This window comes from Ciconia boyciana, chromosome 5, assembly GCF_034638445.1.
Source record: "Ciconia boyciana chromosome 5, ASM3463844v1, whole genome shotgun sequence".
Taxonomy (NCBI): domain Eukaryota; kingdom Metazoa; phylum Chordata; class Aves; order Ciconiiformes; family Ciconiidae; genus Ciconia; species Ciconia boyciana.
Genome location: NC_132938.1, coordinates 72649330 through 72677306, shown reverse-complemented (window position 1 = coordinate 72677306; position 27977 = coordinate 72649330). Strand labels below are relative to the sequence as shown.

At 36.7% G+C, this 27977-nt stretch overlaps 1 long non-coding RNA gene across 2 annotated transcripts; it reads right to left on the bottom strand.

Moving 5' to 3' along the window:
- Nucleotides 1-138: 138 nt before the first annotated feature.
- On the bottom strand, nt 139-27977 carry LOC140652120 (uncharacterized). Of its 2 annotated transcripts, none has more exons than XR_012042659.1 (11): nt 27038-27977; nt 24766-24870; nt 20870-21015; nt 20656-20730; nt 16969-17194; nt 11847-11959; nt 7732-7844; nt 7102-7222; nt 2090-2153; nt 651-712; nt 139-404 (listed from the first exon to the last, which is right to left on the bottom strand). It is a non-coding gene; the product is annotated as an uncharacterized lncRNA (long non-coding RNA). The 2 variants fall into 2 exon arrangements; XR_012042660.1 differs by lacking the exon at nt 27038-27977 and adding an exon at nt 26174-26267.

Here is a 27977-nt window from a genome sequence, read left to right as displayed (position 1 = left end):
AATCAGGAACGTCATATGGCAACCCTGAAAATAGAGGTAACCTACAAAGCTTGTACCATTAACTCTTTTCACAGACAAATACAAGAAGCAGCAGCTACTATGGATGAGATCCGTATAATTAATACTCACGTACCTGAAGTGCATCTTATATCCTCTAGTGTGAAAACACAAGGGATAACCCATTGCAAGAAGATAGCATTGGGATCCTCTACGAAGTTCCTTATTCACCACAAAGCACGATGAAACACACTGCTGAGAATCCTCTGCTGCTTAAGGCAGGGTTTATTAGCTTTGGCACACAGCTGTTTGAGGTTTGGATCACAGATGTCTTTTTGTGGATCTTCTGTGTCACACTGAACAATGGGCTAGTTTGGGAGTCATTATCATCTTTGAAGTCTCTGATTCTGCAGATAAATTAAAATATTTAAAAATAAAACATAAAGTTATGGACAGTAATATGAATAATAGTGTGACCAGTATGACTAGATAATGCTGCTCTTTCCTTTAATGAAATGCATGAAATGATGAAAAACCAACAAAGACTGCTTAACTGCCATGGACTACAGACCCGGAGTTCTTGTAGCGACACTTGAACAGTCAAGCTATTTTACTGAGGGACAAAGATGCTCCATGAGAAAAATCTCACTTACCTTAATCTCATGTGGACTTTACCCAATTCCAGGGTACAGCTAATGCAAGTAGTATATCTTTTCTGTAGAAAATAAAAAATTTTTTAATTTTTTTTTTTTTTTTTTTTTAAGAAAGAGGATTGTGTTGGTTAAATTGAATGCTACTGATGAAATCAGGGAGATTTAACCCTGCTGGATTTCTTGTCAGCTCAAATCACTTCATGAGCATCTCAGAGACGGGTATGTGGTGTTCTGGTCTCCTGCTGTACAACTGACAGCCTTGGCTTGCATCATCTCCCTGTGCTGTGGGACTTAGACTGCACCTCTCAGGGGCTCAGCTCAGGATGGCATCCTTTATTCTTTATGATTGCTAGGGTCAAGCAGCAATGGCAAGAGAGGAAGAGTGTGAATGCATTTTTTAAATTTTCCCTTAGAGGCAAAATTACTTGTCTCAAGTGATGTGCCATTAAAAAACTCTAGCTCTTATTTATTTCTGTCACATGAAAATACCAGGCTAAATAAGTAAAGAGGACCTTTTGTATAAATAGTTTTATCAAGCAACAAACTGGAAATTAAGTGTCCCCTTCAAGGAAACACAAATGCATTTCAAGTTCATAAATACTTGCTCATCGCAGAATATAATTTACTCCAGCAACTAACCTAGAGTGGTTTTGGTCAAGACTACTTCCTTCCCAGAAATATGTGGTTTTTTTATGCTCGGTACAATTTTGATTCTGATCTGTAGTTGTACTTGCACTTCGTGATTCTAAGCTACTTTTAAAATATTTTTTCAAAGTTCGTGAGAAAACCAGAAACCTATTATGCCTTCTTTACCTTCTGAGTATATATGTGCTTCTTGCTTATTTAATATTTTCACAAAATTGCATTATGAGGTTTTGTGGTGGTTTTTTTACCAAGTCAGAATATACATCAGTTGGGATCTGAAAATCTTAACATTACTCAGGTGCATCACACCACATTTTCTACATCATTGGCAATTTATATTTTCCCTTGAGACTATATTTTAGAAATAAGCAAGGTCTTGAAGACTTCAAAATGTTCCAATGCATCCCTGTTTTATTCCAAAATACTTTTCTTTACTATGGAAAAATAATTGTTGATTTGTGGTTTTAATTTGACTAGTGTCATCTCCCAAAAAGTGGATCATCTACAGATCTTGTTAAGTCTTTTCTTACCCTGTCCCAGTCCCTTGACTCTCAGAAACTTCTTAAAGAAATTTCCATCCATGGGATGTCAACATTTGTATTTGCTGACCAAGGCTAAACATAACTCTTTGCAATACTAAAAAGTTCTAAACACTTTAGACAGACACTAAGGCTTTTTTTTTTTTTTTCCCCCAGGCTTTAAAGATTTTTTTAATAGTTCTCTCTTTAATTTTGCAGTCTCATTTCAAAACTGTGGATGTTGGATGTTCATGAACTCTTTAGTAATTGTCTTACCTGTCATGTACAATGAAGTATCTTTGTCTGCTGTCTTCCATTTGACATGCCCCTGTTTGTACTCCTAAAGATTATGTTCAGAGTTAGCTACATCTAATTTCATAAAATGTATATATAATGATTATACACATACACATATTGTACATAAATACATAATGCCCTAAATCACTTCCATTTGATAACTGTCCCTATCACACAAAAATGACTGCTTTTTTTTTTAAAGATATATGACTTTGTGTTTGGCCATATTGTTTAATTGAGTCTATGTTATTGTTTAATTGAGTCTATGTTACCAAAGAATAAGTTCAGCTGGTACGTACTTATTTTTGGTCATTGTCCCAGCAATTTTGATGTAATGAATAAACATTACATGTAATTATTTTTATATATTTTATAGATCAGTGTGGAAGATACTGGATTTAATGGTGCTAAAAATAGACTGTTGAAGGATCTAACTGTAAACACATTGTTGGAGGAAGATTTCCCATTATAATACCTATGAAAAATCCACTTAATGTATATTGATATTCTGTAGAGGTAATTTTTTAATCAAAATGTCATGCAAGAGTAACTCAAATCTCAAATGATTTGCAGAAGTCAACATCAACATTTGCATCTGTCAACTTACAATCTCATAAAAAAATACTAACAAATGTGTGAAACAGAAATCACTTCTCCGAACCATGATAGATATTAATCACACTAATCTCCTTTACTTATTACATCTAAAAAAAAGCATCTCCATAATGCTATCCAACAATTCAAGCTAACTGTTCAATCTTTATCAAGTTGATCCTGTTCAAGCTTTTCTAGTGTATAGTAGCACAACAGTGCTTTTGCTAGGTCCTCAGGCATTCTCCTCAGCGTTTCAAGCTTTGATAAATATCTAAATGATGTTCAATGGTTTTAATCCACTTGGGAACAGTTTGCCTAATCCCAAAGATTTAAAATTTTAAGATTAAATTTTTTAAACTCCGTTCAAGTTACTATGGAATACAATGGATACAGTACTTGGATTTCAAATCTACAACAGTTCTTTGCAAGTAGCCTTATGTGTGAAGAAAAAGCCAAGGATCTTAATGAGGTTCAGCCAGCATATGAATCAGCCTATGATATGCTTATTGCAGATCATCTGTATAGGATTTTTCTCTTTCCATCTTATTTTTATTTTCCTACTATGCTAATATTTATTTCCTACTTTTTTTTCTTTCTTTCTTTTTTTGATTTGGGAAATACTGAATTTCACATTATGAAAGTTCAACACACACATATATATTAAAATTCTAGAAGGTTTTTGCTCAGTATAAGGAATAAAGTATTTGGTTTTAATTTTTGTTATATATTTTATTTTTATATATACTGTGTTTATAATCTTGCATATTTTCTTATATTTCATTCTATATTTTATTTTTGTTCCATATGTTAAGGAGAAAAACACAGATTTTTATGTAATAAAAAGCAACACAAATTCTAGCCCATAAATTGGAACAAGTCCAAACTGAACTTTAAAAGCTTTCAAACAAACAAGTAAACCAAGAGACTTTTTTAACAGCCAATTTCCATTTTGCATATATTTATACTCCCTGATTCAAGCTGAGATTGGAAGTAAAAGTGCTGAAATATAACTACAAAGCTTATGCCTGTAGCTGTTCCAGCATGACCTGGAACAGTAGGTACCAATGATTTTGGGAGAGAGCCTATTCTCATGAAATCAGTTCAAGTCAGTTCTCAACATTTAGTAAGCTCATAAAGTTCAGAAAATGTATTTCTATTTTCCTGAGCATGTGTCTGAAGCAAATCTTTTCAAGTTTTTATATGCTCAAGATTTAGAGGCCTCCTGGCCCCAGGACAATCAGAAAGAAGTGTGTGGATGGACAAAGATATTAGGAATTTTTCCTTTCCTGGTGCTTCATTCTCAGTCCCTCAGAAGGGGCCATTCCCACCTGCAGCTCAGACAGGGCACGCAACCCTCACAAGGAGGAATAATTAGGCTGTGTAATTAATTTTTCTTCTGTTCCCTAATCACAGGTATTACCCTACCAATTATTTGGAGCTGTGAATATCCAACCAACCCAACCCAATTCTAACAGCAAACTAGCAACCAACCAAAGGAAGAAGTGGTGGGGGGAAGACATCTAAAACCAGTACAGAACGAAGCATCTCCAGCTATCGTCATAAGTATTTTTGGAATATCTTCAATGACAGTTTTTCTCTCTTCTTCATACCCACTGTTACTAAAACAGCAAATCTGTAAGGCACGAGATGCAAGAGCATCTGCTTCCAATAGCCTGGAAATAGACTGCTTCTCAAAACTCAGCCGAACTGGAACTTGTTGTAAATCTGGTGATACGGTAAAATACTTTTCCGCTCCGATCTTGTCATTTCACACTATCGAATTAGCTTAAATTAGCTCATGATAGTGGAGAAAAATTACATTCTCATGATCATTCAGGCCCAGATTATGCCCATTTGGGACTCTCCACTGACCACAATTTTTAATCACATGGAATCTTGTTAACATCTATCCCAGTATCAGCTGTCCTCCCTGAAAGCATGAAGAGTAGATAGTAAAAGTGGTCTGGAGCAGCATGCTCAAGGCATCCTAAGGAGCACAATTTAGACAGAGCAACCCTTAAAGGCTAAACTGAGACTGATCAGGAAGAAAGGCTAGAAAAAATGTGTAGAAAGATAATGTAAGTGACTTCCAAGTCACCATATGTTTTTTCAGAGTAGCTGAGAGCTGGCTGCTGAATATCCTCCCAGTTTCACTGATAATATCACTGATAATATTCAATTTTTCCAGGATTTGGGGTAGGGATCAGCAGGGCTGGGGGTGGGAGGGGGGAGTGGAGAGGAGGTAGTCTTTCAGATTATTTTCTTTGAGATAGCTAGGACTTTTTCTAAATGGAGAAGTTTTTGAGAAATAGGGTAAAGGTGTGATTTTGGATTGCATTAAGTATTCCTCACTCCCTTCCTACCTAAATGCTCTTAAATTGCACCTGGTTCAAATCAGATGCATTGCATGGTGCGTGCCCAGTCTGGCTTGGAGACATGGCTGGAGGAGTTCTGAGGAGGAAGGGGGAAGGATCACACTTCGACCTGTGGGGAGCCAGGACACAGCTGTACCACACCCTCCTCTGCTGCAGGTCTCCCTCAGCTGCAACCGGTAGCATGTTGCAAAAATGTTCTAAATAACAAAAGCCAGAAATACTGAAATATTGATGTGAAAGAACTGCTCACCAAAAAACTTAGTAAAGAATAGTTATTTCAGGCATATTTACTCGCTAGGACAAAACCTGCAGGGTTATGAAATTTCATAAAACAAGTAACTAGAAAAAAAAAGAGCTAAATTGCCAAGCTCTCAGCATATGACTAAATTAATATCTTAACCATAATAGACAAGCTCATTCACTAAAACTTAACCCAGAAAATAAACAACCAATATGCAAACATACAGCACAGAAAAAAATACACAATATCACAAGCTGAATACACTCATCAGGTAATGTCTATGAGTTTGGAAGACACAGGAAAGCAATAATAAGACAGTTACTGAGTATTCAGAGCACTACCTGCCAGATAAAAGCAAAATAAACTTGCTTTGAAGACATCACTAAATTAATGAAGTGAGCTTTTCTGGTTTACTTTAAAAAAATAAAATAAAATAAAATAAATATTAAAATGTCGTTTCTTCCCCAAACCCATCTGCCATATAATCAGATTCTGTGGTCATCACACACAGATTCTGTAAAATCAAAGTACAGATGGTGGTTTATTACAAAATAACATAGGAGGCTTAGAATAGATGATACATTTGGTCATTTTTGCACATAAACTCCCTGATTAAGTATGAAAAATGTGAACATTTGTTTATCTTGGAAAAACTGCTATTACTTGTCAAGCATGACCAATTAGGTATTTCTAAACTGTTATCCATATAATTAAGAAAAACAGCCATCTGTAAAGTCAGAAGTTTGCATCTCTGTTTTTTGTGTGTTTGGTTTGTGGTTGTTTCCCCCCACCCCCTATTATAAATGTAATTTCTCTAGTGTGATTTACTCATAAAACAGTAACAGAAAAAGCACAGAGAATGCTGATTGCAACAGATCTATGGAAATTTCCTTAATTTTTCCTTCCTTGTCTTTTTTTGTTTTCTCCCCTTTTAAAGACAGATGTTAGCTGGAAATAAGGAAAGAAAATAAGGCGGCTTCTAAGAAATATTTATATTTTTCATCCTCTGCTGCACTTAAGAGATTCACAAGACCTAGATGATTACAAGGAAAAATGAAAGGTTTTATTTTTCATTGTTGCTTGATTGAGTTTCAAAACTGAGAAAGGAAAAAATGCTATTTACTTCTAGATGCTCTATGGTTAAAGCAAAGCTTAGCCATAGAAATGTAGCAAGCAAGACTAACTGCAGTTTAAGTTGATGTAACAGTGTCTGTTATGCAGGCGGGATAAATAAAAAGACATTTAGACATTTTTAACACAGCATTAGAATTAAGGTGTGGGTTAGGGATGCTCTCTCTGTATACAGTTTCACCAACTCAGAGATTCTCCTAAGAAACTTAGGAAAAAAAACAAACCAACTTGTATCTGAAGGTGTAATAGGCACTGATATGAGAAAAAAAAGGTGAAACTAAGTCTGAATGCTCCAACACCACCCTCTATAACCAGAGCATTCTCACTGTCATTCTTTTTGAATCAGTTCAGAGGACAACTTTGATTAGAAGATAGGAGGCTCTAAGAGAAGAATCTCCATACTTATAAAAGGATTTAGTAAGGCCGTGTTACTGGACATATAATCACAAAATCATAATTTAGGTTGGAAGGGACTTCTAGAGGTCATTTAAGTCATCTCCTTGCTCCAAGGTTGCTCAAGGCCATATCCACACAAGTTCCAACTATTTCCAAGGATGGAGATCCAGGAACTTGAGCAACCTGTTCCTGTGTTTGACAACTGTCTTGGCAAAAAACAGTAAAAGAAATACAAACACACTAACTACACAAACCATCATCACTCCTTGTATCTTCTCTGAAGTTCTTGTGTTTCAGCTTATGTCCATTGATTGGGTCTGGTGCACCTCTGAGAAGGGCCTGTCTCTATCTTCTCCACACAGTCCCATCAGAAAGCTGTAGACAAAACCAAGATCAGCTTTTGGGTCAAATCTTCCTCAGGCTGAACAAGCCTTGTTCCCACAGCCTCTCCCCAGAGGGCAACTGATCAACCTTTCCCATGTCCTTCATCATGAAGACATCTGCCATCACTGAACAACGAGCCTACATTTTCTTCCACCTTTCTCTTGCTGCTAATGTACTTAACAGAGGCAATTTGTGTCACCCCTCACATCCCTACCTAGTCTCATGACTAGTAGAATTTTGGCTTGTGTAACTTCATCCTTGCATACGCAGTGTCTCTACACCCTTCCTGGGTAACCTCTCCCTGCTTTCACCTTCTGCATACTTCCTTTTTGTGCTGAAGCTCAGTCTCCTGCTTCCCTGAATATTTGATTCAAATTACAAACCCATTTTTATCACTTTGTCTCAAGATATTTTTGTTATTTTCTGAAAAATTGAAGCTTAGCTTCAAATTGAAGATAGAATAGTCTCATTCTAAGACACTTCAGAAGTTCTACACTTACCTCTAGAAAAATATCTGCAGACATACAGGCAACTGAGCGTACTACCAATATGTAGCATTGGAAGATGGTGACTCATTGTAACCTGATATACTGAAACCTTAAAGCGCCATCAGCTGAAAAGCAAAGAGATTGTTATTAGGAACAGCAGTATTGAGTTAGATTTCAAATAATGTACATCTACACAGGAAACTTGGTTTTGCAGAGCTGTGAACCAGTTACTTCTAACGTTTGAAGCAGAGATAGCTTTGATGCCTCATTTCGTTATGCTTATTCTCAGAGAAGAGCTGATGGCCTAGAGAAGGCCTTCTGAGCAATGGAGAACCAATACCAGTGATTATGCCTTGCGGGAAAGAAATAATAAAAATTAATATATATATCTCCTCAGGATAGAATTCCTAAGTTTTGAATGTTTCCAGCCAAAAACCATACATTGTTTTCAATACCTTTATTAATTTTACCTCCCCAAAACTGCCACATACATTGCTATGTCCAATGAGAGATGCATTTTGATTTTACCATCAGTCTTGTGCAGTTACCACTGAAGAATACAAGCTGCAAGTTTACATAACATGCCTACAATATCTCTTTAAGAGAGAAAAATACAGTCACTGTATAGCATCAGCTCATGGCGATTTTTGTCATGTACTGTCAAAAACAATTTAACTAGCACTATTCTCTCCAGGACTCTTATAAATTTTTATAGTGTAAGAAAGAGTCTCAAATTCCTGTGCTTCGTTGGCACAGACAGGTCCTATGTCACTATAGAAGTTTGAAGGGAGATGTGCCTTTAAATATCCCTCCCTTCTTGCTCAATAAATTGAGATACAGAAGTTAGCATTTACTATGTATTAAAAGCAGTTCATTAAACAATCCAGAGTAACGGCTTGGAGTTTAGTTGGTAGCTATTAGCAATACTGTCTGTGAAACAGCTGCTTGATTTAATTGGCAAACACTAGTTCCTTTCATTTACAGGCAGAATTGGAACCTCTGTGCTTGCCAACAAGCTAAAGATTGTACCCATTCTAAACCAGACACTATTTAACCTGCCTTATAATTAATTCAGAAAAATCCCACCTCACAGTCAGCTTAGCCTCTATGCATTAAAAAAATGCTCAGCTGACAATCTTGGCTAACAGAAACCACTTTGAAAGATTTTTCTCACTTTGATTTGTTCCTGTGCCTCACACTTCTGCTGTATAAAGAACCAAAAAGTCAGCTGAGTCAAATGTTGAAGATGATAGGTTAAATGGGGTGAATCAATCATGAAGTATTAGGTAACAGATGTGAATGGTGACCAATGCAATTCTACTGAATGGTGAGACACACAACCCAAATTTCTTTGTAAATTTACTAATGGTCTTTCTTCCATCCTGCCCTTAGCTGTTCTTATAACTCAAGGTTTTCTTCATTAGTGGAGTATTTTCTCTTTGCCCCTACAGTCAATGCTGTCATTATGCTCACTATGTAAAATTTAATTCCTGAAGTGAAGAAATTATCTATAAAACTTGAGCTAAAATACATAAACCTTTAAACTACATTGGTGATTTTGGCATATTTGAGAGAGAAACATACCTATCTACAGTTCTGTTAGGAATATTAACTCTGGTCATCAATGAATGATGATGTAGAAAATTGTAAAGAAACATTCCTTTAAAAGGTGAAAGATAGAAGTACTTTTAACTTTACAATCAAATTTCTGTTATTTTAACTACATAAGCAAGTACATACTGTTCTACATACCTATCTACTGTGACCTTGACAAACAAAACAAAATTAGTATGTACGCACCTAACCAGGCAGCAGCTGCTTAGAGTAAGAATATAAGAACAGAGCAAGGTTTTAGTGATAATTCCCCATGTAGAACTATCCAGACCACAACGGTGAGCAGCTTAGGGACTTTCTTAGATGGATGTCCCATTCACTCTTCTTTAGTCTTAAAATAGGCATGTGAAATTAAAATCAGACAATATCTTTCATACATTGTGTTCACTGTTGCTATATCAGGACTTACCCCAAGACATGCATCTCTCAAATGCAACTTTTCTGAAAGGGAGAAGGTTATTTGGAGCAAGTCATTTATGTATTTTTATTGAAGCAATTAATGTTTAAGGAACCATCACGTTCACAACTTCATGGCAGAAATGCATGCAAATTCTTCAGCCAATTAATGCACATCTAATGTACAATGTACATAAAGGAAATGTAGATAATACTTTTGTTATTACAATGACTGTGAAGTATTGCTGTGGTGGGTTGACCCTGGCTGGACGCCAGGTGCCCACCAAAGCTGCTCTGTCACCCCCCTCCTCAGCTGGACAGGGGAGAGAAAATATAACAAAAGGCTCATGGGTCGAGATAAGGACAGGGAGAGACCACTCACCAGTTACTGTCATGAGCAAAATGGACTCAACTTGGGGAAATTAGTTTAATTTATTACCAATCAAATCAGATCAACACCTTCCCCCCACCCCTCCCTTCTTCCTGGGCTCAACTTCACTCCCGAATTCTCTACCTGCTCCCCCCCAGCAGTGCAGGGGGACGGGGAATGGGGGTTGGGGTCAGTTCATCACACCTTGTCTCTGCCACTCCTTCCTCCTCAGGGGGAGGACTCCTCACACTCTTCCCCGGCTCCAGCGTGGGGTCCCTCCCATGGGAGACAGCCCTCCACGAACTTCTCCAACGTGGGTCCTTCCCACGGGCTGCACTTCTTCATGAACTGCTCCAGTGTGGGTCCCTTCCACGGGGTGCAGTCCTTCAGGAACAGACTGCTCCAGCATGGGACCCCCACGGGGTCACAAGTTGTGCTGGTTCTGGCTGGGATAGAGTTAATTTTCTTTACAGTAGCTAGTATGGGGCTATGTTTTGGATTTATGCTGAAAACAGTGTTGATGATACAGGGATGTTTTAGTTGTTGCTAAGTAATATTTGCACTAGTCAAGGACTTTTCAGCTTCCCATGCTCTGCCAGGTGCACGGGAAGTTGGGAGGGGGCACAGCCAAGACAGTTGATCCAAACTGGCCAAAGGGCTATTCCATACCATATGGCATCATGTGCAGTACATAAAGCTAGGGAAGAAGAAGGAAGGGGGGGGGACATTTGGAGTGATGGCATCTGTCTTCCCAAGAGGCCATTACATGTGATGGAGCCCTGCTTTCCTGGAGATGGCTGAACACCTGCCTGCCCATGGGAAGGAGTAAATTAATTCCTTGCTTTGCTTTGCTTGTGTGCGTGGCTTTTGCTTTACCCATTAAACTGTCTTTATCTCAACCCATGAGTTTTCAGGTTCAGGTGGATAACTGCTCCACCATTAACCTCCATGGGCTGCAGGGGACAGCCTGCCTCACCATGGTCTTCACCAGGGGCTGCAGGGGAATCTCTGCTCTGGTGCCTGGAGCACCTCCTCCCCCCTCCTTCTTCACTGGCCTTGGTGTCTGCAGAGCTGTTCCTCTCACATGTTCTCACTCCTCTCTCCAGCTGCATTTGTGCAGTTTTCTTCCCCCTTCTTAAATACGTTATCCCAGAGGCGCTACCACCGTCGCTGATGGGCTCAGCCTTGGCCAGCGGTGGGCTGTCCTGGAGCCGGCTGGCATTGGCTCTATCGGACATAGGGGAACCTTCTAGCAGCTTCTCACAGAAGCCACCCCTGTAGCCCCCCCACTACCAAAAACCTTGCCACGCAAACCCAATACAGTTGCATCATCATTACAACATACAGAGATGGTAATTTTGTGCTGCCTTTGTACTCCGGTGTAGGAGGCAACTGTCCTGGTTCTTCACTAGAGCAAGTCTAGAAACATTACAGAATAATTATCACTATTATGAAAACTTCCTCACTCAAACATACTCATATTAGAAATGTAAGTATTTCATATCCAAGTTTAACCTCCAGGACTCGTTACATTGTAAACATCCTTCTTGAATTAGATTTAATTTCATCTCTTTAGTGTCCCAAGCTTTTGCCCATTTCTGGGATCAGTGTTTTTGACCTCCTTCCTGTTGATAACAGCCTCCAACTGGGAGGTTATCAGCAGAGTCTGGCAGGATGGGAACAGAAAGGAAACTTCACATTTAAAATTGATAATGGAATGCAATATTTTCTTTTGAACAGAACTTACCATGTAATTGAAGAAGCAAATTTCATCTGTGGCTTTTGCTAACTTCTGAATAGTTCCCAGTCTTCTGTCTGACAGAATAGACAGCTAAATCTCCCTGCAGAGCTGACTACAATCTGAATATGTCAAAAAGAAGACCAGGGACCATTTAAACATTGCATTTTCTTTTAAACAGCATTACGCTCAAACGTACAAAGAGGCATCTGTCTGTCATTCCTTTCAACATCACTACAGGCCTTAGACTCACACGTTTCAAGAACAGTGCTGTCTCCCCTGAGGGCTATTACATACTTCAAAATCTACAAAGCAAGACCTAGGTCAGGAAAGCAATGTTTATTTTAATAAAAAAGTCTTTTTTCTCCCCTTAACATTTTAGATTGCTTACGTGAAAGGCTATATCTAGAAATATTTTGTTGACATCATTATTGCAATGAGATTTAATTTTCTTTTAATGCTATTCTGTCAAGCCATGCCTCTTCCTCTAGGAGTTTCAGACTATTGCATACTCAAGCTGACATTTATCATGATCCTCAGTAAGTTACAGAATATTTTCAGAGAAAATTCTGTTATTGTTTACAATCACTGATTCAATAGGTTCTAAATCAAGTGTAATCGTTTGTTTAAAAAAGAGCTTAAAATAAAACCGGTTTCCAATGTCACTGTGCTGATGGACTACACAGCAGTTGCACCTTGCATTGTGCACTGACGTACAGTTCTAACTGAAAGCCTGCAGGGATCCATGAAAAATTACCATGGTTTTCATTTAAACTATAATTCTACTGGACAGCAAGGTCAGATATTGTCCTTCAAAGGCAGAATTAAAAAGTAGGAAAATAATTCAAATCCATTTAGAAGGACATGAAATATAAACATTTTCTCTTTTTAATACATGTAAGTTTATAATGTATTATGTTGAATACGAGGATTATATAACTATTTTGAAAAAGATACAAATTATTTCACCTATGCCCAAATCTCTCTGACATGTTGTATACTGATACTTGCAACATTGCCACTACAATGCATGTAGGTGTGTTTTTCTTGGATTATGAACTCCTCTAAAGTCTCAGCAGTCCCACCATAGTCTTCAACAATATTAAGATTCATTATAGTTTTCATACTGGTAAATGTTCACCACATTCCACTTTACCATAACACTTTTGTAAATAAAGCCAGGACTTCAAGTACCTTCCTGCCTACTTCTATATATTAATATACTGATTGTCACCTATACCTTAATTTTGAGTCTGGTCTTAGCCCCATCACACACCTCTGAAGTCAGAGGCGGACTGCACCCCTGGCATGCATAGTCATGGTCAGCTTAAAACATTAGAGGGCAGAGGAAAACCATATTGAAATTACTAATCTTATGATTAATACTCTTAAAATTAATAATCTTACACATTAGGGAGCAGAACAGGAGCTCAGGAGTTCAGGAGATAGAGAGAAGACCCACAGAGCTTAGGGTACCCGAAGCTGGCACAAAAGGAGGAGGTGACTGGATATACAGAAAATCTGGAATAAAAGCTACAGTTCTTACATAGTGTAATTTCCTATCAGCAAATACTATATAGAAAGCCCTGGCAAAATACATGCCATACCTTCCTCTTGTGGCTGATCTTCATAAAGGGTGACAATTTACAACTTCTACTGCTTATAAATCTTGTTAGCTGAATAGAAAGAGGTCGGAACTGTTGACTTGACCCCTCTAAATGGTAACTGCATGGGCCTCTATATAGTCCCCCCATGACAGCCATTCTGAGTTTCCTTCAATTTACTTTTTAACAAACATAGCAAGTTACATGCAAAAACTCTGTTAAAAGATCATTAAGTCTGCAAAGCCAAGCACTGAAAAATGAAGAAATGCTATAATTAACACTGACTGTGCGTTTTTAATTCCCTGTACCCCCCTGTGTGTATGCATTTTGATACAGTTTTTGATTACTTAATTGCATTTTGTGTAGGATGGACAGTGCTCGAGGGATGAATTAGGGCTGCATAGTGAATGAGGTTGTCATCTGTGGGACTTTTGCCTTAGTTGATACAAAAATTGGGAGGTGGCAGCTGAATATACATTCAGTCATTCACTAAGAGCACAGGTTTGAGAAATAATTTAGCATTCAGCCAGGCTGAGTACTATGATGTTGGTCACTATACTGACATGGAGAATATAGCAGTGAGTAATCTCTCTTTTCAATCTCTCATCTTCTTAATAAGAAAGATGTAACATGAAAATAAGAGAAATGGATTAAGATGAAGCAGGGAGAAACAATAAGATGTAGACAGATGTTAAGCAATGAAGAGCAATAATCATAATCAGATTCTTACAATGCTTGTTTACATGCAGATAGTCACGATTTTTTGTTTTGTCTGTAAGAAAAAAAGTATCATTTGCTAGCACTATTTTGTTCAAGTTTGCTGTAAGCGTTGGAAAATTGGTGGGTTTTTTTGAGGGGTGGGGTTGGAGTAAAATAAGGTATTTTAAAAGCATATTTTGACTTCTGAAAACAAGTTTACACCTTCATAGAAGAGAACAGCAATAACTCAGAGGGTAAATTCCAATTACTGTAACTTGTATTCTGAAATCAGAATCTTAACCTTTGCAAAGGTTCATATGAAACATTTACCAGCTGAATTAATCTTGATGCTATGGGAGAACCTCAAAAAGTTCAGCATATAACAATGTCTGTGAACTTCATTTTGCAAAACTGTCAGAAACTCTGGGGGCAATAGGACTGTAATACTTTCCTGTTTCAAAAGCCAGCGACTAGCCAATGTGCCATGAAGACAGAGGCAGAACTTTCAATATGTGGATGGAAGCCAAAATAGAAAGAACTAATTTCAATTTCCCAGACTGCCAACAGAAACAATAGTTAAAGCTGGAAATAATTTGTGCCATCTTATCTTTATGAGTAATAAGCAACTAGGACACTGCAGGATCTCCCAGACTACTCTGCAACTCTTACTCAACAACAAATTGCTTTAAGAGATATGACAGTAGCCATCTCAACTGCCTAACACTCCCTTCTTTACTCCACTGTGATGGCGCGCACAGTATGGGATGGTAGCGCTGGAAGTGGCAAGGTGGATTTCATGGGTAGTGTAAAAACCAAAACAAAACCACTCCCCCAAACTCAGTTATTGCAGGACTAGATGCCTTTCTAATTTCCAGTTTCTAATATAGCACAACATAGCACAAGTCAAATTTGAGCTACATAAAAATGAGGAAAAGAAGTTAGTTTGGCACTAACACGACATTCAGATAACTGAGATGTACCTAGAATAGTGTAAGATGTTCTGAACTGTCATATTCGTCCCATGAACAACTTTCAGCAAATAGAGAGCTGCTTCTTGGATACATTCTTTTTCCTCATAGTTTTCTCACATTACATGTCAATATATCTCCTAATAGTTTAAAGCACTTTTCTTTATTATAAGAGTCAAAGATCTGTACATTAGCAGCTTTTTTTTTTTTAACCTTAAATTCTCTGCTTTTTTAAAGGTTACAATATTGTGAGATTCTAGAAAAACGAGTCATCCAAGTATTGATCTTACAGTTTTTCATAAAACCTATGGTAGAAAGTTCTTAGGTAAATTAGACACTCTGAGCAAAGTTCTTTAGGGTCAATCATGTGAAATGGGGCCAAGCCTATGAAATGCAAACTTCTGTGGCAGAACTATTATTTGACAAAGGTTGTGAGAAGAGTAAGGATCCTTTTGATTTTCTACAAAGGGAGAAAGGTTAATGGGATATATTTTGCACAACGTATGAAGTACTGTGCTTAGTTCAAAGTGGCACTAAAAGAAAAAATGTTTTGGATAAATGTTAACATTACTCTTATCATATTTAGAAAAAAAATACACAATCATGAATCTCCTTGATTAATCTCCTAATGATGTTTTTCTTTTCTCCTTGCATCGCATATGCAATGTTAATTTTGAGTGCATTTATTATCGCATAGTATTTATTCTTCACCGATATCTCCTTCAAGAGCCTCCTCTCCCTGATTAGTAATTAAGGATTTTATTCTCTTTATATATAGGTGTTGTTTTGCTTTGGTTTTTTCCCCTCCCCAAGGCAAAGTTTTAACTTGAAGGAGAAATGAATGAACTTCAGACAAAAACTGGGGACCTGAATCTATATCGTAGCTTTGGAGGATTTGTTTTGTGGACTCTTAATTAGTATAGAGTAGAACAGTTTTGCTCCTTTAAAACAATTATTGAAATTCATGATGAAATAGAAGAATGCAGTCAGTATATCAAAGGTGTGCATACTTCCTGTGGCAGCTAAATGTGGAAAGCAGGAGAAAGATGTGGGTAGTGATGCAAAAAAACCCACATCTGTACTGATCACCAGGCCAGATCTGTAATGCTGAGACAATGAATTACCATTTAGAAACTAGCTAAACATTGAAGGACCTTGGTAAAGGCTACTATCTGAGTACATGTAGCATATCTGCATAATGATACAAGTGTGATTTATCTATCCCAAATTAGAAATACAAACTTTTTTTTTTTTACAGTGAGGAATTTAAGAATTTCTACAGAATTATTTTTTCAGTTTGGAATGCAAGAAAACAAGAAATTATCATATCATATTATTTGAAAAACTATTTGAAAAATGGATGTTTTGCTTCAGTTTGATCTTTTTCTGAGGTCTCTAACAGATGCAAAGTACTTTCAGAACAAGAAGCAATCTCAGAACAAAAAAAAAAAATTAAATTTCAGAACTAGAGGCTTAACTAAACTTATTTTTCTGTTTCTTCTCAAAACAAACCTCATTGATACTGAGAAGCAGGTTTCATTTTTGTAGCATCTGCATCTTTTCATAGAAAACTACGCATGTTTATATCTCTATGAGTATTATGTTCCAAACATGTCTCCACTATCTTCTGAAGCTACTATCACATGAAGTTGAAATTTTGTTTCTTGAATTTACATCCCTAAGCATTTCATTATCAAAGTTTGTTCCCAGAACAGAATAAGAAACTTGTAGAAAATGAATGACAAAATGAGAGAGACATGCATCTCCCCCTAGAGAACGTGGCTACCTTATCTGCTATACAGAGCACACGTACAGCACACTGACATTGTCATTCCCATTTCGAAATCAATAGATATATACCTATATCATCAAGGACATGTGCTGGAACCTCTTCCCTCCTCACATTAGCCCTCATCAAGCTGCTTATGGCTGCAAAGATGCCAATCAGTTTCTGAAAGGGAAATTCACTGCATGCCCATAATAGCTTCACAGGCCAAGTCTGCCAATCAATACAGACATCTTGCCGTGCATTTCACTTGACTCTGTCAATTTATGCTGATACATGGATGAAGCTCACTGACCAAGTCTGTGAAAAGAAATAGGGTGGACTTGTTAAAATAGCGCTTTTTAAAAGCCCTTTCACCTTAGCAAATGACATCTTTAATAACCCAGTAACAAATGGATGTTTTAATCAACTGAAAGTCATCAATCTCCTTAGGATCAGTTTGAAGTTTATTGAAAGTCCTGCTTATTGAAGTCTAGATGCCATCTTCAGAGTCGAAAAGTTTTCAAAAGTCCTATTTCTTCTATTAAAAAGAGAAGCATACAAAAGTAAAAGCCTAAATGTTGCATTCCTTAAGCCATAGTTAAATTATTAACTATGTAACTGAGAAATTGAGAATTGGCAAACATGACCTCAGGACTGAGCACACTTAAATAACTGGACAGGCTTATTTTGCAAAGATTTTACAAAGCAGCAAAACAGATTACAAATCTATTTTGTCACTGAAAGGCTTGCTGGCACTTATGCAAATTGAGTAGAAAGCTGAACATATCGGACACTCATTTGTAGAAGGCTACTGCTTAGTGGTCACTTCATGGGGTTTAGCATGGAAAAATTAGGTTCAAGGAATTTTTGTATATTCTCTTTTTGCTGATCCAGATTTGTTACCATCCTGCTTGTAACACAATAACGATGCCACAGGCTATGAACAGCGGATGAGATTGAGGTTTTAAAAACAAAAGATCCTGGTTTTAAAGGCTGAAAAAGCAAGAAAGTATCGAAAATGTGAATGTATCCAAAGAAAATGTTTATAAAGAGAATATTTTTCAAATTCATCTGCCATCTGTCAGTTGACAATGATTAATTGTGTGCAGGCTGTGATTAGGAATAATCAGTGTTTTCAAAACAACAAATTTTTAAAAAGCATTAACAACATAGCATTGCAATAGCATAGGTGTACTGAAGGCTATGCTCTTCAATTTTTCTTCTCAGGAACACTGAGTTAGACTAAGAGAGCAGATATCACCTACGGGCTCTTTTTCCTAGGAAATTTGTCTTTCTCCTTGTCTTCTAGAGGCAGACAATGTATTTTTTCAATTGACTAAGGAACCAGCGGGATTCTATTGTTTGTCATAGAGCTCGTCTGCTAAAAGAAGCTCAAGAGAATCTATTTTTCTTTTTTAGTCATTCAAAAGAATGTGTTACAAGTCCATCTGTTAGCTGCATTGACTATCCAGTCACCATCTATTTTCAAAACTACTTGTTTGGCAATAGATATCACAAATATTCTCCTTGTTAATGTTGCATGTCAAAAGCAAAGACGAAGGTGGCAGTTCTGCTAAAAAACATAACCGAACATAAGAAAACTTTGAACATTTGTGATGAAGTAGACATGCAGCATTCAAAAGACATCATCCATTATCTCACCAACCTAAATGGGAGCTTTAATTGGTGATGGACTCTCAGGCAAGGTGTACTACACTATGATGTGTATTGCTCTTCTGGTGGCAACTAAAGTCAATGAAAGTCAATTAAAGAGACTAAAACTCACATTGAGTGTAGAAAGTAATCTGAAAAAATGAACAGTTCCACCTAAAACAACATGTGGTGTAGTAGCATTTGCTAAAATAGTGTTTGGAGTGGAGGAAAAAAAAAAAAATTTTCTTATGTATGAGTGAGGGCAGTAACTGCAGAAATCAATTCTTACACCTTATTTGTAAGTTGAGGGATACTTTGAAAAAAGATTACCTAGCTGCTGTATTTTCATCAGATCATTCTGACAAATGTCTTAAAACTACTATCCCATTCTAATAGTTAAAACTAAACTCTAAAATCCAGTGACAGATAGTGTCTTTTATTGAATGTATACAATGATATTAGTCAGAATATCATACAGGAAGATATACTCCATATCCTACATATTTCACTAATGGTGTATCTTTTATTCATTTATTTCCTAAAACACTAATATTACTATTTGAACTGCAGATGTATTCACCTTCAGTTAAGTCACAAAATATAATGTTCTTTCCATTTGCTTTATTCTGCTTGATCTATTTTCTTTATTTTAAATAACATATTTTCCATTGTTTACCATGTCATCTTTCTAGGTATTTTCATCATAAATTCACTATTTTGTACCCTTCAAACAAGCAGCACAAATATGCAGTGGCAGCTACACGTGCAATGTTGATGTTTTCTGTTTCTTACCTAAACTGTTTTCTGGGGAGCATAGAACACAAAATTATTCCATATAGTTGAACACATTGCTAAAAAAAAAAAAAAGAGAAAGAAAAAAAAAAGAAAACCACAACCCAAACCAAAACACCCACAAACAACAAACCAACTCAAAACAATCCCAAACAAATATATCCTGGACCTTTAGGGCCAAAGTGAAATTCTGTGAGGATTTCTTTAGCCAAACATATTTCAAAAAGTGAGTATGTTCTGCCTCCCCTCCATGCTTTGAAGGATTATCCTCTCTTCGCCCATTTTATTTATCAGTTCATCAGTGTTCCTGCCCTATAGCCCTGAACGGTTCCAGTGCTAGAGCAGCACACCAACTTCTGATGGTCAAGAAAGAGGATTTAACTCTGTCTCCATGAGTCAGAACACACATTAACTGCACATTAAAGTCTGTAGCCTCATGATACCACATTCAACAACAGAATTAGAATAACTGTAACAGGGGAAAAAAAATTATCAAATATATTAATCAATATTCAGTTTTTGAGATATGGATTGAATCCTGCAAATACTTCCCATAGTATCAGAGAAAATGATAGGCAACATTGGCTATGTCTAAATTGGGAGACCCAAAATCATTGCCCCAGACATGTGCCTGTTCAATCTTCCTTTGCAGCTGTACACTTATAGCTCCCAGGGTGTGGTGCTGATCAGATTAGAATAGCTCTGCTATGTACTGTTCAGTATGACATATGGTTTGAGCTTTATTCTGCCTTCCACATGTTCTTGAAATTTCTATATATTCAACTGTTCTCCCAACCAGAGAAAGTCTTCAGGATTAATAGGCTCTGTTACTCTAGAGAGCTTTCCTAATCTTTAAACACTTTACCCAAGGAAGTCTTGAAAGGTGATGGGGTATATCAAAACCATTTATGCTGTGAATCATATGCAATGTGACCTTCTATTGCAATGTACAAAATTGCAGTAAAGTTAAAATTTCTATTGTCCAACCGCTTTGTAAAGAATTCTGTTTCAGTCTTTACAGCTTGAATTTAATTTGCTTAAAAATATGCATAGTTGTTTTTCAACAGTTAGTCTAAATTGGCAACACAGGCTCTGGGGAGTACAAATAAGATTTTCAAAAAGGTTAAGCTATCACATTTAACAGTAGTTGATTTATAGTAACTCCCAGCTGAAACATACTGAATTCCTGTAATCTATAGTCTGTACTATAGGATATAATGACCTTGGTTTACAGCATTCTACTGTGCCTATAGGAAACTGGAAATGGAAATACATTTCGTTGTTACTATTAGCTAAATGTTGACTACCTACATGCTTAAAAAACAGCTTCTTACCTCCTTACAAGATACTCCCACTGTGAAACGCACACCTTTCAGTCTCTAATTTTGGATTTCTTCCTTAACAAATGCCTGCAAAATCACACATGAATCAAATAACCTGCTCCTATGTAAACAGGTTTAAGAGATTTTGTGTTTTAAAATGATACAAAAATTGGATCTGGATTTTTGCAGATGGACATACATTGAACATACATTTTTATTACTTTACCATATCATACAGCATCCATCAAGCTTGAGAGGTGTTTTCTTTAAACCAGTAATTCAAATGCATGCCAAGAGAATCAAATATTCTTTCCATCATTGCAGTATTTGTCCTGAAAACAGACACTCAGAAGATCCCTTTCTTGTTTTTCACTGAAATATATGATGAATACATAGTATTGGGTTGTTAATAGTTGATGCATTAGCTAGGCCTAATACTTTACAGTATTTAGAATGCAATAGTTTGCCTAGCTATTCCCTCTTACTCATCCATTTTCCTACAAATACATACATTTTGAATGTTGAACAGTTTGCTTCAGGGTTTCTCATGCTTTGAATATTGCTTTTTTCTAGTGTAGGCGTTAGTCTAGACCAGTGATGGCTAAAAAGGTATGCAATCAAATAAGAAAGGAATATAATGGCACTGAGGTCTAACTTACAGCAGGTATCTCCCAGTAATTGGTAGGAATATGAGAATACAGCTATTTGAAAAGTAGGACTTTGTGCTCCTCCTCTTGGTGTGACTTCTAAAGTAAGTACACAAATGCAAGAACCCACATGTACAACGTTTGGTTGCAAGCCCACCACTTTGTGCCCATACCTGGAGGAGCATATAAACTTTGAGTAAGTATAATATAAAACTTGCAGAAATATGCATTAAGGAAAATTTTAGAAAGTTACTTTAGTTTAATAAACAAAAAAGCAGAATCAGAAAAGAGAAACAGAGGAAAAAATTGAAAGGAAACAGGAAGAGAGAGCACCAACTGTGTCAGGACACACTGTCCCAGAGTAGAGGGATTCTACATTCCTTCATAAAGTTTACCCTAAGAGAAAACATTGCAAATCACATCTCCTTGACCTAAAAGAATACCAACTTTTCCTAGGCCCTACACATTGAAAAGATTTAAGTTGTGCAGAACAAACTTTGCTTTTTACAAATCTCTACACACGAGTTATTATATATTTGTCAACCCAAAATAGCCTTTATTTGCCATATCTAGGTACAGAGGCTAGATTTGTGCGAGGTAGCTATCTCAACAAAGTGTTTTGTTGATACATTTGCTGTCCTCTGAGAAACAGCAGTTTCAGCTTCTTTCACTGACACACGAGTGATAGGTCAAGGGGCACTACTGGGTTTCTCACTCTAAAAGCCAGTAATGCAGTCTGTGTCTTCAGTGGATGAAAGAGCTGCTGCAGAAGACTGCTAATTGCCCCCTGCTCTCACAGCACTGAAACCGTGAATGGGGACAAAGATGTGGGCAAGGAGCTGGTAATCTGCAGTGAGCCTATGACTTAGAATATTTAATCGGGAAGAGTGTGAAGGAGAGAGAACTCAAACAAATTGAGACAGATGGAGTTTCATTCTATTTCGCAAAATAAATATGTTTGAAGAGAGTACAAAGGAGAAGCAAGGAGGAAATATGCACAGTTATTTGAATGGCTTTGAATTCTCATACCGAAGAAATTGATGGGAAAGAGCTTAGTAACAGAAGGAAAGAACTAAAACAGGAGTTCACAGGATTTGATCCCCACTGACACTATTGATTCACTCCGACCTTGGACAAGTCATTTTATTATTGTGTGTTCTGAAAGACAGTTACTAATAGGGCTAACGAATTTCTATGACACATTTTGGAAAGCTTTATGAACTAATATTGGTTTTAAAAGAGTAATGTAAATGCAATCTTGAAGAAAATTTCCTCAGGATTCAGACACAAGCAAAATTCTTTTCCAATTATTATCTGTTATATTTTATCTTTCACAAATACACTGTTTTTCCTATACCATGTATCTGAGAAAATGCCTTTTCTTTCCTTTATGTCCTCAAAATTTCTAAGAGTTCTTTTCTATTTTCTGTTTACTTCTACATTTCTGTTTCTACTGCATCTGATGACCAGACAACGAGATTAATTCTATCAGTAAAAAAAAAAATATATATCTTATAATATTAGCTCTTGTCTGAGTACACCTGGAAAAGTTTAAATGCGTAACTACAGCTCTTCTAAACTACCTGACATTTTAAGTCCCTTCTGTGTGATCTTGCAGCAACAAGATTAATTCATCCTTTCTCCTTGATTGATTGTTTTTGTTTTGCTTTAAACATAATGCTTCACCAAATTTCTCTAAGCATTTTATGAGACAAATCTCAAAAGTTCCTTTCCCATGAATGACAATAGAGTTAAACACATTGCTTGCTTGTTTAGCTAGCAAGGGCTTCAAAATGACCCACAAACCTCATTTGGCCTATAAAGCTATAAAATACTGCCCAGCATTGCTAAAATTTATGTGCCATCTCCTTAAAAATCCCTGTATAAAAATCATTCAGCCCTATCAGTGAAACCATTTCAATTTAATAACATTTAGGAATTACAGTGTAAGCTTTTTCACGAGTGCTCTCTGTGTATGTGTATAGGGAAAAAGGGCCATTCAGCCTCATTCAGCCTGCGCCGCTCATCCCTCTGTTCCACACACATTTTCAGTGGGTTGTTTTATTCAGACTTTTCAAATGCATAGATCCTCTGGCAGAACAGATCCCAGCTGTCCTGTGCTTTTCTTTGCCACACAGCCTCTACTTCGCAAGAGAGACCACAATGTTTTAATGACAGGCTGTTTTTTAATTACTTTCTCTTTTGGCCATCTACTGGAAATGCAGCATTTTTGTTGTTCTTTATAGCAGGTTTTCAGTCCTTTGGTGGTGAGGAAACTGCTTTTTATTTATTTAATAAAAATAGTTTTAATACAGACTTAGGCTATAAGCATGACTGGTAACAGTCTCATCGTTGTCTTCTTCACACATGTAACTGTAATCTTTATGCAACTGGAGAGATCGTAAACTAGCAGTTTTCTAAAACTGTTACATCCCTGAATTCTTATGTTAATTCTACAATATGTACTCATACAATTAGAGCATTTTTCATTAATAAATCCTTAACTTTCCTACAAGTGCAGTTCCTTCTAATTATGTATTTGTATTGCCCATGCAATTCTGAACTAATTAGATTGCAACTAGATTAATCTCTTTCATACTTGCTAAACTCAATAATTGTTCTTGCAACAATCAATACACATTTAATTAATAGAAAAATAATTGGCTTATTAAATTAAAGTTACTTTCCCATGTTTTGCTGAGTGTTTGCATTGAAATACCATTTTTCATCTCCTGCAGTAAATTTAAATTTGGAGATAAGGAAGCTAAGTCCCTAGCCCATTTTCTAGGTTTTTAAATCAGCAGGACTTTTGCACATGCGTGAAATTAAACAGTAGGCCAGGATATAAAACATTTGATCACATTCCTCAGATGTAATTCAGTCTGTCCTCCACTTCCCTAGCAGTTCTGAAATCACAGTTACACTTAAGTCTAATTTGAGAGAAATCTTAGTTTTCAAAAGATCTCAATTTCTACAGATTTGTGAAACCATGCAAAGGTATTTTCTCTGGCTTCTCCATCAAAGGAGTTGAGCTACCAAGAGGAGCTATAAACTTTGTAGTATGGGAGGGAAAATTTCTCTTGTAGTTTACAGCATACTAAACACCATAGAGCTCAGTCATGAGGCAAAAATCCACAGGAACTTAGATTTCACCGGATTGCTTGCTCGTGGAATTATTCTCAATATGGAAGCCATCAAGTATAAGGATAGTATGATCTTTTTTTTTTTTTGTGATGGAAAATAGCAAACTGAGACTACATTACGGAGCTACTTGGATTCCACAAATATTAACCATATGAATTTTACTACTGAAATTACATACACCACATAAGCAGTAGGTGGGCTCCAGCAGGTGGATGGTTGTAGGGACCCATACAAGTCCCAGGCATAACAGCAACCTGAGGTAACACCGCAATATCATTAAGAGATCCAAACTGAACCTTGGTAGGTTTGAAATGTGGTCATATATACTCACGTTTATCTGCAAGGGAAGCAGCTGGGAACAGGAATTAGGAAACTGTGCAGTTCATGATCTTTTCCTGGATTGGTTTCTGGTACATCCTTACATGGACTACTGTTTCTAGCAGAAATTAGGTCACCATCATTACCGAATATTGAAAATGCAGAAAAAGAATGTTACAAGTGGAAATATGTCTATAATTCAATATCCCAGTTTCATTACGATTACCTCTTTTTTCCCAGTATTTGCACAGTTGTTGAAATCAATACTGTTTTTTCCTAATATTAGTTTTGAAATTTTAAGTATCATAGCAATGTTTCTCAAACTAGTGCCATTCTAATGCTTTGCTTTATATGAAGACTAGACATTTCAACGAATAAATAGTAGATAATTGCACTTTTAAAGGCATTTGGCAATAACATGCAGTTACTATGTAAGCTTGGCACTCTTCATCATTCTCCATTGCCTATTTTCAGAGAGGAGACAGGCTGAGTCTTCTTCAATCTCTTTCTCAGCCACCAAATCTCATTGTCCATCTTTGGTTCTTCTATCACTCTACCAAGGTCTCTAAAATTTTCTCATTTCTGAGATTAATATTCAGTCCCTCACATTGTGTCCCTGAATTCAGTAATTCATTTGGAGTTACTACATAGTACAAGAATTCAGACTCATCTACTCCCTACAGCATGAGAGCAAGATATATATACCTTGAAAGGGTATACTAATTTAAAAGCTTCTGTAACAGATTATTTCAGTATTTCTTGCTACTTAAAACAATTCGTCCAAAGAACAAATTATAGTGGAAATGTATTTTAAAGTTTTACGTGAGACAATATAAATTAGTTTTGACCCTTAACTCACTGATTTTACACAAGTTTTCCAGCTGAGCAGCCAGAAAGGAGGACAATTTTTTTTCCAAAATAAATGATTTCTAGACATCCCTTTCTAAAATATATTTTGAAAATATATTTTCAACATAAAAATATATATTAATTCTAAAATATTACTTTTTGTTCTAGTTTAAGATGAAGTGATAAATAAGTACATATAATTTCAGGAAGAGATTCATCAGCCACCTCTATGAATACAGACATTTTGAAAACTATTATTTGACGTTTCCTTAAAGTTCAATGAAAATGGACCTGCAGTAGGCTTATAGGGAGCCATGTTGAATTATACTGGTGCTTTAAGTGCTAGAGAAATATGTTGACTTAGAACAGTTTTTCTCTCACTCAGTAGCAGCATCTGGTGTAAAAACTAATTCTCTGATCAGTTCCACAGGCTTTCTACTAACACATCCCATAGATAATAGTATCTTTAAATACAAATGAAACAGACTGCATTCTTGTCTTGTCCATTATTTACATAAAAATAAAACTAGTCCTTGGTATTTTATTTGTTCTGCTAAGTTTTAAAATGGTACCATTTTTCATAGGCAAGAGGCGGGGGTTGGTCTCTTCTCCCAGGTAACAAGCCATAGGACGAGAGGAGATGGCCTCAAGTTGCACCAGGGGAGGTTTAGACTGGATATTAGGAAATTTTACTTCACTGAAAGGATTATCAAGCATTGGAACAGGCTGCCCAGGGAAGTGGTTGAGTCTCCATCCCTGGAAGTATTTAAAAGACATTTGGATGAGGTGCTTAGGGACATGGTGTAGTGGTGGACTTGGTAGTGTTAGGTTTACGGTTGGACCCGATGATCTTAAAGGTCTTTTCCAGACTATACGATTCTGTGATTCTGTGATTCTGAGATGTGATAACATCTGTGTTAAGAGGCACACCACTGCATCAGGTCACATGATGGGAAAACATGCATTGTGGAAGTGTGAGATTAAGATACACTTAGTGTAGGATCAAGGAGTCCCTTGGTTCTCATGACAGAAAGATCAGAAGACGGGCTACAGCAAGGAAGAAGAGTTGCATTAAATAAAGGTCCCTGATACTAGACACACATTTCCCAGCTGCTGTGAAACACTCTTCCCCCGCTGGGATGTCATGCACCACATACAGTTGGATCAGCTTCCCAACCACTTCTACCAGCACCCAGTATTTTGCTGGAAGAAGAGAGGCTGTAAATGGGAGACTGTGTCCTTTGATCTGCAGGTATTTTCAACCATTCAGCTAGACAATAACTTTGATTGCATATATATACACACACACACATATATATAACACCATACTTATTCTTTAACTTTTTTTAATATCTCGATTTCTGCAGTTCCTCTCCTTGCTGATATGTTCCTGTACAATTGCTAAATAGCTGAAAGTAAGAAGAAAATCAACTTACCTTCAGAAGATCCTGGACATCCATATTTTCAAATAGAAGAGGAATTTGGTTTTCTACTCTCTGCCACAGGTCACTCAGTTTTCGTAATGCACAGTGATTTATCCATCCAGGTTTCTTCTCTCAAGACAGACTTTGGAACTGAAGGTCCGGCTGCTGCTAGAGTCAATTTTCACTGATTGCAAAAGCAGGCATTAGCTAAAATGACTCTGATAGTTAATACTGGTCCATCAAGGTCAAGGCAAATAGGCCAAGCAGGATGTGTCAAGACAAAGCTCATGGAAAGCAGCTTGTGCAAATCAAGAGAAAATTAAATGTACATATGTTATGTCTTTGAACAACACTGCAGGTGGTAATTACCATGAAGTGCTAGAAAGACCTTGTTTTCCCTATTAATCTTATTTAGAATAGCTAGAATTCTTAACTTTTTTATTTAAATTTTTTTGAATTTTTAGAACTGAGAGTATTTTTTATGAAGAGTGGATGCAGCCTTGAGGGCCTCATCCTTCCTGTATTGTTATACTCCATTTTTATTTTCTCAGATAGACATATTTTACCTGCGATTTACGTAACACTTATTTAAAACACCTCCATTTATCATTCCTTCATGATTGATGAATGAGTTAATTAAGTGCCCTCTTATTATTGTCAGCCCACAGGTAACACCATTCAATGTACTTATATTATTAAATAATAATTATATACAATATATTTTCTAGGCACTCACTTTAACAAAGTAAATATTATGCACTAATGTAAACCTCTTTAAACTCACTGATTATCTAGTGACTATTCCTTGAATTAATGAAACTTGTGTCAATTTTTTTCTTATTCTCGATTTTTCTCTTCTTACGCATACTGAAGATTTGTTTCTTCCATATTTCTTAAGCTGCTTATAGTCAGTCACTATTCAACAGCAACAATGGTACTGACCAACTCCAAA